The sequence below is a fragment of the Crinia signifera genome, chromosome 1 (assembly GCF_055691185.1).
Source record: "Crinia signifera chromosome 1, ASM5569118v1, whole genome shotgun sequence".
Lineage (NCBI taxonomy): Eukaryota > Metazoa > Chordata > Amphibia > Anura > Myobatrachidae > Crinia > Crinia signifera.
In genome coordinates this window covers 321339435-321353076 of record NC_139217.1, presented here as the reverse complement: position 1 = coordinate 321353076, position 13642 = coordinate 321339435, and the positions used below count along the sequence as shown (strand labels likewise).

Below are 13642 nucleotides of genomic sequence, written 5' to 3'. Positions count from 1 at the left end.
TGTCTGGCTGTGGGGGACTTTTTTCTGCTTTAGTACTTACCCGGCTTAATGGCAAAAGTGCAGGGAGAAATCTTTGTTGCATATATGTAATTATTTCAGCCTTTGTGTATGATACATGTAGATGGCTGTATTATGCCTGTACATTCATTATTTGGCTGTTAATTCTCACCTGCATGACTGTGGAGTTCTTGCTGCTCTGTCAAACCTAAAAATGTGTTCCAGGAAAAGACCTGCTGAGTGTGACACATTTGATTTGCTTGCATGAATGAGCAGAGAAGTCAATGAGTTGGCAACAAAGTAGGATGCCACTTTCCCTATAGCCATTGCTTTTCTTTCTGAAAATGTAGGGGTGTTTTAAGATAAGGAAGTAATTGTCCTGTGTGTGTGTGTGTGTGTGTGTGTGTGTTTATCTTCCATTTCTGTTTCACATGGAGTCTGTTGCTTTTTCTTATCAGGATACTGTAGGTGACCTAGTAAGCATTCCTCCCTAATTAGGAAGGAAAAACACAAGGCTAAAAGTTTAGAAAAATTTAGTATGATTGCTAATGGTTACTAGTATTAAAATACGTTACACAGAGCACGTTGTGAAAATCTATGGCACCTATAATTGCTAACACAAGGCTAAAAGTTTAGAAAAATTTAGTATGATTGCTAATGGTTACTAGTATTAAAATACGTTACACAGAGCACGTTGTGAAAATCTATGGCACCTATAATTGCTAATAATAAATCCCCCCTCCCCCCCCCCCCCCCCCCTTGTTGATTCTGAAGCTTAGAGAGAATACAGATGTCTCCAGTTATGTTCATGCTGTGGTGCATGCACATCCCGGCATAGCACGGCGCATGCCCTTTTAAATCTAGAATGCAAAATCTTAAAACACAGAGTATTTTGATCTACTGCTTATTGAAAAGAACCATCTCTAAAGAGTGTGGACTTCACCAATCAGCAGTCAGAGAGATTGTGTACAAATGTAGGAAATTCCAGACCATTATTACCCTCTCCAGGAGTGGTTGAACAACAAAGATCACACCCAAGAGCAAGATGTTTGATAGTTTGTAAAGTCATAAAGGAACCAAAGGCCTAATGCCGGCCACACTTCAGAAAGATATTGTTCCAACCTGCCAACTTTTGGCTGGTTGGAATGATAATCGTTTGCTCCCACAAACTAGAAAGATTATCAGCCGTTTGCTCCCACACGGGCAAAAACGCTGATAAACGGCCCAAAACGGTCGTTCCAACTAGCTGGGAAAAAGCAAACCTGTTTTCATTTTTACCAGCTGATCGTCCTGATGTGTGGGGGAACTGTCTCCCAACTGCCCGATAAGTAGGCGGACACTGACCAGCAGTGTCTGCCTAATCTTGTCACTCGCAGTCACCTTTTAGTGCTGACTGTAGCATAGTTGACATCTGCGCTGGCAGTGAGTAATAACCAACATCAGCGGTGGTAGTTACCTGTCACCAGTGCCGGCTCCCAGGGTCCCCTGCCATCAGCGCTGGCATCTCAAGGTGCCCTGTCATCGTCTCCACGCCTGTGTAGCAGTTGCCGATTCATGGGTCAGTGATGAAGCACTGGGCTGACATCGCATATCCCCCCGCCACCTTCATTAGAGCCAGCACTGTACTCACTGGCTCTGTGTACATACAGCCCGGGTCTTCACCCCTAGCTATTTGCCTGCATATCTCCCTCCAGCTGTTACACCCAGACACCTCTACACCTCCTTCCAGCATATCAGGGGGGGGGGGGGGGTGTAGTGAGGCTTATAGAGGGTGTGTAGTGCAGTGGTGTCAAACTCATGGCCCCCCAGCTGTTGTGGAACTAGACATCCCAGCATGCCCTTCCACAGGTTTAGTAATCCATTAGATAAAATCTGTGCCAGGGTATGCTGGGACGTTTAGTTCCACAACAGCTGGAGGACCATGAGTTTGACACCACTGGTGTAGGGTATTGTTGTAGGGCGGCATATAGGGGTGTGTAGTGTAACGATATACTGTAGTGCGGTGTGTGTAGTGCGGCATATAGGGGAGGTGTGGTGTATACTGTCTACTACTAAAGGTGGAATTAAACCATTTTATTAAAATAATTGTTAAAAAAAGAAGATGGCTGAACTTAAAAAAAAAAAAGTTTACTGGTTGGAAGGTCAGTTGGTTGTGGGGAACTGTTTTAGTTGGTCTGTCAAGTTGGAGGTTTGAAGGGTTTTAGAAAAGTTGGTCTGATGTGTGGCCAGCATTAGTAAGGTCTTTCTCACATTAACGAATGTTACTGTTCATGAGTTCACCCTCAGGAGGACACTGAAAAACTATGGTATATACATGGCAGGATTGCAAGTAGAATGTTGCTACTCTCCAAATAACATTGCTGTCCACCTGCAGTTTGCTAAAGATCACCCGCCCAGGCCAGAAGGCTATTGGAACAATGTTTTGGGGACAGATTAGACCAAAATATAGCTTTTAAATGAGAAGAGTTATGTTTGGAGAGGGAAAAAAAAAATCATCCAGTCTGTGAAACACAGTGGTGGTGTTGTGGTTTGGGCCTGTTGCATCTGGCCCAGGACAACCTGCCATCATTGAGACAATGAATTCTGAATTATACCAGAAATATTGTAAAGACAGGACTGTCAGGACATCTGTTTTTGAGCTGCATCCCTAGAGAATGTGGGTCATGCAACAAGACAATGACCCAAAGCACACAAGTCATTCAAAAGAAGAATGGTTAAAGAAGAATAAATTTATATTTTCAGGAATGGCCAAGGCAAAGTCCTTACCTTAATCTAATTGAAATGTTGTAGGATCTAAAGCGAGCAGTTCATAGGAGGAAACCCACCAACCTTAAAGAGCTGAAGATGTTTTGTACTGAGGAACGGGGTAAATTTCCTTCAAGTTGATGATCAGGATAAATGAATAACAATCTCTGGTGCTGCATATATACACTACACAATAACATGCTCTGTAAGGCAAAAAAAAAAATCACAATTTGTATCCAGCTTTAGTGTCAGATCTATTCCCTGACAAATCATATGATTTGTGTTAGACTATGTATATTCTAATAACAATTTTCTCATTCTCTGGGGGTGCTTCATGCTCTTAAATTAAACTAAAAATAGCATTCAATTTATTACTAATTACTACTGTAAATGACTAATTAGGTCATTTTTTAAATATATTTAAATAACTACTCGATTTCAATTTTCTGGAATTAGGGTACCAGTGCATGTGCATTTATGTGCTTTTATACCTGTAATAATAATAGGGCCGTACTGGGCCCTACACGGGGGCCGGGCGTTCTGAGCAAAGCTACTTCAATAAGAATGTGCAGTCTCTCTCTGCAGCGCGCTATGTGCTGAGCGAGGTGTCTTAAGCAGGTTCTTAATCGATGCCGGATTCAGACTGGTGGGGCAGCACGTTTAAATCGCTGTGTGGTCTACACACACACACACAGCGATTTTACATGTATTTTCTGAGCAATTTAGCAAAACTGTTCAGAAAATGCCTGTGTAGGGCCTATAAATCTATGGATTTTGTATTTGCTCCTCGCTCTGACATGGGTTTCCTCCAGGTTCTCAGGTTTCCACCCACATTCCAAAAATATACAGGTACTGAAGGTTAACTGGCCTCTGCCAGAAAAAATTAACACTGGAGTGTATGTGCATATACTTGGGTTTAAGACAGACTAGATGGGCCATGTAGTTCTTATCGAATATCAAATATTATGTAAGAAACCATTTAAAAGTTTCTATAACATGTCCCTCTGTAGCTTTCCTGCACTTTCTCTGAGGATATGGGGAAATTGTGCTGCAGAGTGTGTTGCTGCTGGTTTAGGAAATGGTTGTATAGAGGGGATTTGGCCAGGATACCGGCATTCAAAAACGCTGCACCGGAATCTCATATCACTGCTAATGTCGATGACCAAATCCTCACAGCCACTATCCTGATCATAAGTATGCCCGGAAAACAAAAGTACAAGGGAACACTGTGCTTATTATGGGGAAGGATTGAAATAGTTACCATGGGATATTTACAGAAAAACAAAAATCTTTATTTTAAAAATGATGATAAAACAATATTACAAAAAATAGCAATATTAAAACAACTGATATTATGAAAGCATAATTGGAGCTTTGATTGTAACCATGAATAATCGGCATTATAATAGTATCAATCTCTCACATGATTGAAGATGTGGTGTAGTCCCATTCTTAGATTGACCACTTGACCTTATATCGTTCCCCTCAAGTTTGCATAATGATGGAAAAAAAATTAACCCCGCGCCCGTATCCTCTTAGGGCAGTGGTTCCCAACTGTGCGCCTAGGCTCCCTGGGGTGCCTTGGAGCACTTGCAGGGGTGCCTCAGGTTGGTGGTCCAAAATCAATTCAAGTTATTTATGGCCACTGAAATAGGCAAAATCAGTGCTTGTGGCTTCCAATTAAGAATATGTGGGTAAACAGAAGTAAATCATGTTTCTCAACACATAAGTGGACCTAAGGAAAACATTTAAATCACACATTTTTTTTATATTTTTCCTGAAATTAGTAACCAACTTTTGGCCTAGGGGTGCCGTGAAAATATTCTGATACTTTAGGGTGCTTCAAAAAGTTTGGGAACCACTGCCTTAGGGGGAATTCTGTCCGTAAGTATGCCCGGGACTGTTACAATTAACCTTTGGTTAGAATTGGGAGATACGGTTATTGGATTCTGGCCATCGGGATGCCGCTGTGAGTCTTGTGACCACCAGCCATCCATATGAATTTCACACAGAGCATGTGCTGAAGAATGAGAGAATGTTACTAGTGAGGAGCTGCATTAATTTTGAATCTTTTTTTATTTTTTGTATTGGTAGGGTTTGCAATTCCTGTAATTTAACAACTTTTTATGTGGGGTTCTTTTTATTTGATTTATACCAATATAGCTTGGTCTAAATTTGTATATTGGTGTGCTTTCATATGAAGTAGTTTTCATTCAATTCCTTAGATTCATTTATAAGCAAAATGTATTTTTGAAACACGAGGCACAAATTCAGTGTTAAGTATTTTCACTTATTATTTTTACCAGAAAGCAATGCTTGTTGGGTAAGGACACTGAAATAGAATTTTTGCCTTTACGGAATGTTAGGGGTACACTGTATTTATCAGTGTGAAGTCTGTAGAATTGATGTGAGGAGGCATTACATCATATATCACTTTTATTGGTGCAGATGTGTGTACAGTAGGGGACTGCCCTGGGAAACTTTAAAAATATATACAAAATACTCTTGTGTATTAAGCAGGTTACATTTTTGACAGCGAAAAGATTTTTACAGCTGTTAAAACAATAAATGTAGGAGCCAGCATGAAAATTGTCCTATTCTGGGCAAGAGTGTAAGGGACCTGAGCCCTGGCAGGAGCACGGTGTACTGAGATGCAGCCTGTTATAGCCGCGCACTGGCTGTGAGGGATCCTATGATCTGCCTGTTAAGGGAACTTCTGCAACCATCAGTAAAGACTAGTACAGCGGTTCTCGAACTGTGTGCCGTGGCTCCCTGGGGTGCCTCAGGACACTTGCAGGGGTGCCCCAGGTTGGTGGTCCAGAACCAATTCAAATTATTTATGGTTGATTTTTTTTTATGGGCAAAACCAGTGCTGGTGGCTGCCAATCATGAAGTATGTGTACACAAACAAATGCAAATCCTGCCCTTTGCCACATAACTGACCCTAAGAATCGCATATAAACCTGCTGTAGTATATAAGGCATTTATGACGAGGGTATAGTTTTTTTTACAGTCTCCGCAATGGTATTTCTAGTAATAGCATAATATTGGGCTTTTATATAAGGCTTTTATTCAGGGATTTACTACTAGTGTCATGGATGAGTGGGTTAAATGTCACCATGTACCGTATCTGCCTGATGGATCTCTAGCAGTATTATAAAACTCTGTCATAACTGGAGTTATTTTATCTGCGCCAGATTAAACTGAAACATGGATGTGTAATTGCATCCGCGGTCCATTACTCAGTTTTCGCATAACTTATTGATGACTCTGTGGTTATTCTCTTTTATGAAAGGGGCTCAGTCTCCTTTTGCAAGAGGCACCTTCCTTTTTGTGTGAACAGTAGTAACCCCCCTTGACAGTATGAATGCACTTTGAAAAGGGGCCACACTGCCTCAATGTGACCCAACCCCCCCTTCCTTTACAACATGGGTTTCACTTATGGAGACCTACTAAACCAGGTGTGTGTGTTACTCTCCATGTTTGATCCCTGTTACAGCTGATATTAAAACGGTTTGCCACAAATACTAGAACCACAGCAGCTTGTTTAATGTAGTGTCAGCATCCATATTCCTGAGCTGTCTGTATAAGCCTACAACTACCTAAATAGTTTGTACGCTCTTTGAGACAGACATTTTTAACCATGTATGTGAATTAGACTTGTTGCTCGGAGTTTGTTGCATGCTTTAAACTGCTGTGTGCATAATGTCACTGACCTCAGACGTGGTAAAATTTCTGTTGCTTTGTGTGCGTGTTTATTTTCGGCATTAGAAATGTGTTGAAAGAACCCGCTACAAGAGCATAGCCTGCAGTTGCTGTTTTTAGAGCATGATTGTGTAAAGCATGTTTGCACTGAAATGGAACGCTTTCCTCCTTGGCCTGTTGATAGATTAGGCTAACTTAATCCTACGCCTTCTTTCCTGGCATCTTTCGTATTTCTTGATGCTTTCTTCAGAGACCTGATTTCAGTATGCTATTTATCTCTGTGTTTCCCATTTAATCATGCAGTCAGCCAAGCGCTGAGAAAGTAAATACTACCAGACTTCACTGTTTGGCAGTGTGTGCTGCTACTCTGCCCAAATGGGAAAAACTTGGGATAATACAGAAACCAATGTAGCATAGTTATTACCATGACCCAGCTGCTTAGTCCCGAATATATATTATTCATGTATCCATACATACAGTATATATCCATACACAAGTGTTATTACATAGATGCAAAACCACTTGGTTAAGGGTAGTAGGAGCAGTGCCTCCTCCACCATTAGATGGCCAAGACCAGAAAATCAATTTAAGGCCCTTACGAATCGAAGGGATTTGTTGTTTGAATGGGGTGACAAATCACAAGCCATAATCTTGTGATTGGTCTACCAAATCAAGCTATCCGTATTTTCAGATTATAATTCCCAAACTTTGAGACAAATAAAGGGTCAGTATAACCGGCAAAACTAGCGCTTGTGACTTACCATTAAAAAATATGTGGACAAACAGAAGTGAATCCTGTCCCTCACCACATAACTGAACATAAGGATGATATATAAACACAATTTATTTAATGTTTTTTTTTTCTAAATTTCTCAATAACTTTTGGCTTGGGGGCACTGAAAAAAATTCTGATACAATAGGGCACGGTGATTCATAATATTTTGACAACCACTGGGAGCAGAAATAAATAACTAAAAAGAAGCAGTTCCCGGGGCCACCTTTTACTTTGTTGTAGTGCAGCTTTAATTAGTCTTGGTTGACTCATCTGTTCAATCAGGGAGGGGCGTTAGCTTTGAACCACCTATGGTTCTAACGGGGCCTACACACGTAGCGATGTTCTAAGCGATCTGACTAGATTTGACTAGATCGCTTAGAAATTAAGCACAAATTGCTCCGTGTGTGTGTATAGGGCCCATAGTAATGCGTGGCCCCGCGCATTCCTATCACCAGGCTAGATATTTCAAGCATGCTTGAAATATCTAGTAATCAACCATGATTTCTCTATTGAGAACACTGACAGTGACCAATCGCTCACCACACATTGCTCATGCAGCGCTGAGTGATCTGAGTGATACTAGAGCGTTCATCACAATGCTCCCATTGCCCCGTGTGTAGGCCTCATAAGATCCATGTGGTTCCGGGATTTGACAAAGTATATTCTGAGCTCTATGTAATCTATTGAACCAATACATTTATACATTCCAGTAATTTACTGGTATGGGGCAAACCTTAAGGCTCTTGCATCATAGCTGACCTACAGGGTTAACTAGTAGCCACCACTGTTGGGCAGAACTACAAGTTCTGCCAAACATTTGGTTGGTAGGTCTGGCAACTTTCTATTTTTTTTTTAATTCTTATGCTGGTGTATTCAGTTGGTGCAGTGAAAATTGACTAAAGGGGCAAGTAGAATTGTGAAATGTTGTTATTTTCAATATTTTTTTCCCCCTCTTTCTAATATCTCTGGAAATTATGTTTTTAAAAATATGCTGCCCATTGTGACTTGCTGTTTGCATTATATAACAATGCAGCTGCAAAAAGTCTTTGCCTGCAGGTTCCAATCATCTAGTGTTTGAGACCTTTTGTCAAGTTTTATATGTGCATATCTGTAAATGTGTGTTTGGGAATGTGGGTTGTGTTGTGTTTTTTTTTCTGTTAATGATTTTCATCTTGCAGGCGTAGACTGTTTTCTACAGCTTTCACCTTGCCTCCAGATATGTCTGACTCCTTTTAACCACACTGCGCAAAGTACTGAACCATCATATCATGTGTAGCTTAGGGAAACACACGGTCACCACCTTCTGTTTATGAATTCTGTGAAAAATATGATTTCAGTACTTTAGCTACAATGTTTAATACAAATCTATCTCCACCTGACTTTATTATTTTATAACCATTAATAAAAGGCTTACTACCGTATTTTCTGCACTATAAGGCGCACCGGAATATAAGGCGCAGTTTCAATTATGGGGTCTATTTCTGTACTTGACCCATACATAAGGTGCACCGTATTATAAGGCGCATTCTAAAACAGCATGTCTCTTCACTGGTGGCATTTTCTGGGGTCATTAGAGTGTACGTAATACGTAGTGTACGTATTATGTCCCGTTGTCAGCAGGAAGTGGTCTGACAGTCAAACACATAAGGCGCACAGCCTATTTTGGCGAAAATTTAAGGCTATTAGGTGCGCCTTATAGTCCGAAAAATACGGTACTTTGTTTACCGAGCTCCCAAACCTTTTAAATCACAGCACCTTAGAATATCAGTATTTTTTTTCATGACACCCCTGGTATTACGGGAAATAAAAAAATCTTACATTTAACTGGTCTTGGTCAGTTATGTGGTAAGGAAAATAATTTGATTCTGATTGTCACAGACATGATTGACAGCCATTCGCACTGGTTTTTACCTTTTACAGTGACCATAAATAATTTGATTTTCGTCTTGGGCCACCAACCCAGGGCGCCCCTGCAAGTGCCCCAAGGCACCCAGTTTGAGTTTTAAATGTAGAAGGGTGTTGTCTGTTTATTCTGTAACAAAAAGTCTGGCAGGAAAATAAAGGCCCATACACACTGGGTGATTTTGAGCTGAAAGCAGCTCAGTTTTGTTGTTTGAGCTGCTTTCAGCTCAAAAGCCGCCCAGTGTGAATGGGTCAGCAATGAACGCTGATGGGCGCTCCCGCATTATCTCTGGCAGCCGCCGCTCGTCTGCTGGTATTACCAGCAGATGAGCAACTGGGTGGACGGCTTTCTAGAATGTCCTGCTATGGAATGTCGCCCACCCCAGGAAAAAACGCATAAAGGCGAAAATCGCTCAGTGTGTATGCAATGAGCGATTTTCAGCGCAGTGATTGCTCAGTACAAAGTGATGTCAGCGCAGTGTGCTGAGCGATCTGTCAGGGCCAGTGAGAACAATGGCCCTTACTGATTTATATCCAGCATGCTGGATATTAATTGCAGGGCGATGGCAACAAGCGGGTTGTGCTTCACTATCGCTATAGCCCCCTACACATGGAGCGAGGTGGGGCATTTTCTAAGCGACCTAATGAGATCCCTTAAAAAATGCCCCACACAGCTCCATGTGTAGGCCCCATTAGGCAGTGATGACAGGTATCAGGGATGTTGCTAACATGTTTGTAAGCTGGAATACCACCTGAGGATGTCTGAGATGGGAATAGATTTAGAAAAATGAGCAGACTAATAAAATCCTGGGATGCTTGCAAACTGGCACAGTTAAACGTGATGCCAACCACATTACTGCTGTGTACATCAGTTGTCAGACTACATCTCAAATACAGCATGTGATCTTTGGTGTCCCTCTACAAAACATTCACGTTCCTAAAACTAATTTTGGATATATGTATTGTATTGTTTTATTTATAAATTATGAATACCCTTGTAATGTATTTGTCACTTCAATAAATAAATATGCCTGTTTCATAAGATAGGCATGTTATCAGTTTGTTATAAACACTATTAGTACAACATCCCATGTATGAAATATTTGTCATAAGGCCTACGACATACAGGAATCCAGATTTATAGCAAGGTTTGTTGTTTTCCCCCTCTGTTGTAAGTCTTGTCACATGCCACACAAGAAATGTGTGGCAATTCGGTTCTATTGCTGAAATGTCTAGGCTAAAGCAAAAACCTGTCACGTGGTGATTGTGCAAGTCAGGAATAACACTGTAGTAGCCTTAGAACCCTTCACTGGGCTTATAGCAGATATTGGCCTTTTCATGGGTATTTTCACATCTAACCTACTGTCCTGCATTAAATGTAATGTCACCCATTGCCCACAGTGCAATTTACAAGGCCAATCAATAAACTCTTCACTCAAGGCTGATTGGTTGCTAGGAAACAGCCATTTCCCTTGTGCAGTCTCTCTGTCGATCGATTAATTGCTACAGAGCAAAGCATGTGGACGCTGTACTCTTTTTAGTTAATTTGTGACCTGATGTTCTATTTTAATGTATGTAATCTTTCAGACCTCTAGGTTCTCTGGAAGTATGTACCGGTGTTTCACTATTCTAGTAAATGCTGTAATACTTAGAAAATATCTCTTTCTAAAGCCTTTGAATACTAAATGAATAATATTCTTTGGTATGTTTTAATTGCAATTTTGGTACATTGTTTTGAAATCTTGTCTTCTTTTAGTATATCTGATGTGCATTACCACAGTTGCTAACTTAAGCTGGCCATACACTACTGTGATCTCTCGCAGCAGTGTATGGCCAGCTGATCCCCCCCGGGGCGGTCTTTGACATGTGATGGATCACCTGCAACCCCCGATCCCCGCCGCTGGGAGGAGGGTCTGAGGTTGGACCTGCATGCCGGTCCGTCCTTCCGACTCAGGTCCGATGAGCAGGTGTGCCCGGACCGGGCATCGGACCTGAGGGAACATCACACGCACCCAATTTCGGCCAATTTCTCGGGATCGTTCCGTTGGGAACTGGTGAAATCGGCCAAAATCGCGATAGTGCAGGAGTATGTAATGCATACACAGTATTCATTGACATATTAATTTGTGTGTGTGTGTCATTAAAAGACTTCCTGCTATATCATGTATATAAGAATGCAGATTACAGATAAAGGGTAAGATGTATTAAGCCTTAACAAGAGATGAATGCAAGGGTGATAAGAGAGATAAACATCCAGCCAATCACCTCCTTACTGACTTTTTTTTTTTCAAACACGGGGGGATGTTCTAACATCCGCACCCCAGCATCGCCCCCCATCGCATTCATAATTATCGCATATGCACTAACATGCGATTAATTATGGCAAAGGACAGCTCTTGCTTTAAAAGCTGTCCTTTGTGGTGTCAGTGCCCCCCCCCCCCCCCCTCTACCTCCCTTACCCGGCTGCTGCTGCGGGGGTCTGGCTCTCCTCCTCCCTGCACCTGGAAGAGGATCAGTGCAGGGAGGAGGAGGACACAGGTCTGGGCAGCACAGCTCTGTGCTGCCTGGACACAGGTGAGGAGGGGAGGGGGGTGATGTGGGGCGGTGCTGGTGGTTTGTGCGGGGCGGCGGTGGGTCAGTGCGGGGGATTGCGTTAGAAGCCCATAGGCTTCTATGGGGCATCGCCAGATTCCCCCCCCCCCCCCCCCCCCGGGGGAAGCTTAGTGCATCCCAAAATGCTGTAAAAACCCAGATAACGGGGTTTTTACCGCATTTCTAGCTTATAGAATCTCCCCCACAGCCTGTAACATGGCAGTTAGCAGGTGATTGGCTGGACGTTTATCTCTCTTTGGGCCAGATGTACTAAGCTTAAAAAGTGATAAAATAGAGAGTGATAAACAGCCAGCCAATCGGCTCCTACCTGTGATCTCACAGGCTGTGTTTGAAAAATGTCAGGTAGTAGCTGATTGGCTGGCTGTTTATCACTCTCCATTTTATTACTTTTCAAGCTTAGTTCATCTCGCACTTTATCACCCTTGCATTTATCTCTTGTTAAGGCTAAATACATCTGCCCCAAAATTGGATTAAAAGCAAGTCGCTTCTGTACAATATTTATTTGTGATAAAGTGTAAAGCTGAGATGTTACAGAAGAGCCATTTCCCTGTGTCCTCACCTTTGGGTATGTTTGCCAACTTTAGAGAGATGCTCCTGCTTAGCCTGAATAACCCTTAACCTCGTACACAGTCCCGGTGACTGCAGTGAGTGCTTATTTGTAGGTCAGCATGTTAGGTGTTGTGCAATCTTTCACTTTCTGCACTTCTATGTTGTAATAACCAGAAATGTTTTATGACCTGGAACTTTATATAAATGTGTATTATCTTGCTGCTGCTGCTTCTTCTTATAGCTCTGTAAAAATCTTGAATAAAATCATGTTAAAATTGAATTTGATGATGTTGGTAACCATATTTTAACTAAGAAAGTATACATTATTTTTCCATAGCAGTAATTTAATTTGACCTTGGTTAATAATACATATATATGTCTGATCCTGATTCCACGGGGAAAGGCTGTGCAGTTCCGTACAAATTAAATGAAAATGCATAATAAAGCGTCTGTAGGAGATGGCAGTCTCCTGCATGCATCTGTATGACGCAACATCGGTCGTGATGGTAGCAGACCGTGGGCAGTCTGCATAAGCATCCAATGGTTGCCATCCTCCCGAAAGCCACAGCAAGTAAATTTCTTCTGTGGATAAGGGGGTGGCATTTGGCTGTGAGCAATATTACAATACACATGTGCAGAATGGGTCTTGAGCATGCACCAACACAAACCACCGGCTTTGCGTAGAAATCCGAATCAAGAGTGCCCCCAGTACCTACTGACACTGTATGTTTCCTTGTTGATATGTAATGCAGATGTCTGTGCAGTGTCATTTAAGTGTGCTAGTATGCCGTACTATTGTACCACTGTGCTCGATGGATGGTGGCTCTGGTGCTATTTCTGTTTGATTGTATGGGATTTGTGCTTTGACTGACATCGGATGAGAGCTTTTTAACACCAGCATTTTCAGACCATAACATTCTGTGCCCAAAATAATGTTGCAGGAAAGGATTCTATTTCTTATGTGCCCAAAGACGGGAAGATAGACTGAGTATAAACTTGTATATTTATTTTTATTAATTACTTTTGATCCTGTCGAACAGACTTTGTCCTGCTCCAATAACAAATACTTCTCTGAACTTAATGGGTTCAATTATCCTAAACACATTGACATAGTTTCTATCCATAAAAGCATTACATCAAAGAAAACAAGCTGTTAAGCACAGAAACTATGTAAGAGGCCCTTTAGGTATGTATTGTGTCTATGCCACTCTGAAATCTAGCTCCCGGCAGATTATTTTTTGGCATCTCCCCAAGACATGTAACACAGCAATGTTAGTTCTGTCAGGTACTTAGCAAACCTGCACCTAAACACGACCTGTTGCTGAAATGTTTTCCTGTTATCTGTGTTAGGAGCTT

General features: G+C 41.7%; 1 protein-coding gene across 1 annotated transcript in view; it reads left to right on the top strand.

The window, feature by feature from the left end:
- SEMA4D (semaphorin 4D) overlaps positions 1 to 13642 on the top strand; it is a 77749-nt gene that overhangs the window by 25223 nt on the left and 38884 nt on the right. The window lies entirely within an intron of this gene.